A 1,556-nucleotide genomic window follows, 5' to 3' on the forward strand; every position below is an offset into this window, starting at 1 on the left:
GTTTGTATAAAAATGGAAGTGTCCTATAACTTTGAGAGTAGTTTAGAGCTAATGATTTGATTAGTTGGTGATTAGTATTAATTAAGCTGGTTTGTTCTGATAATTACGTGAAAAATGTGTTGATATAGGATGATGATATGGAGAGGACGTGCCAATTTAAAATTTAGATAATAATGAGGCAGTGGAATTTGAAGTCGTGGGCAACCACGACAGCTTAAGAATTAGGCTAATCTAATGAAACAAATTCTAAATTATTTTCTTGGAACAAACTCTGTTTGATAATGCAAAAACAAGACAAAATTGGTTACTGTTAAAGTTTTTTAATTTTATTTGTTGTGTTATGCTTTTATCTTTTAGTCTTGAATTTGGTTGGTGAGTTAATTTCTACTTTAAACGTATATTTGTTTTCTTTAATATTTTGATAAGATTTTCACATGTAATCACTCCTTTAAGCTTTTTTATTTTATTTTATTATTATTTTTTTTATTTTATTTTTTTGTAAGTAGCAGACCCACTCGTGTGGTATGCACGTGTGTTTAAATATGTTAATAAAATAGTAACTTAACGAATCAAGTTTTTCTCTTTGTGTTGTTTGGGTTCAGGCATAGATTATGCATGGTAGAGTTGTTAGTGTTCAGTCTTATTTGACTCGTGATTTTTGGTAGGACTTATATTCCACTAGTTTAGCACGATGATTGTTTTAGATAGTGACACCTTATAATTATAAATGGATGATTTTCTTTGATTATATGAATCTTGTTGATAGCATAGTGATTCTTTATAAATGGATGATTTTCTTTGATTATATGAATCTTGTTGATAACATAGTGATTCTTTATATTGGATAGATTGTATAGTTCTATGCATTCTATTTGGCTCATGATTGGTAGGGAGGATTAGGTTGCATGACCTCCCATCGTTCTAGTGTGTTTTCATTGACCTAACATTAAATTGTACTGTGCCTCAAGACACCCAAGATGCCTTAGTACAAAATTATGTTGTTTTTGAGGGAACATTCCTAGTTTTACATGCCGGTTTGACTACATCATTAGAATGTTTTATTCTAATCGTATGTATTCTATACCTTAGCATAGATGAGCTTCATGATCACTTATTTTTCGAGTGTCTTGAGATATGTTCTTGGGACAACAAAGTTGGTTTTTGTTTGTCGCACTAGTATTAGGGAATGTTTACACTATCAAGTTTGGATGTTAACCTAGCGAGTGATCGTCTATCACTTATGATGGGAGCGCGTCCTTTAGGTTTAACTCTCATTCTCGGCCCCTTCAGACTCTCTTTTAAGTTCGTCAGTGGGATGTATTCTCTTTGAGGGGTTCTTTTGGTCATTTTCCTCGTAATCTTTTCTTAAGGTTTTGAGACTTTTTAATATATTAAAATCCATATGTTTTTAGATATAGTTATATTTGTTTTACTAAAAGTTACCATATTTATCATTTGTGGCATTCATGAAGACTTAATCTAACGAAATTAACCATAACTTAATTTGTTTTNAGTTTTATGTTGAACTAAATTGACATGTCATATTGAAATTCATA

Source organism: Cucurbita pepo, unplaced genomic scaffold (genome assembly GCF_002806865.2).
Source record: "Cucurbita pepo subsp. pepo cultivar mu-cu-16 unplaced genomic scaffold, ASM280686v2 Cp4.1_scaffold000430, whole genome shotgun sequence".
Taxonomy (NCBI): Eukaryota; Viridiplantae; Streptophyta; class Magnoliopsida; order Cucurbitales; family Cucurbitaceae; genus Cucurbita; species Cucurbita pepo.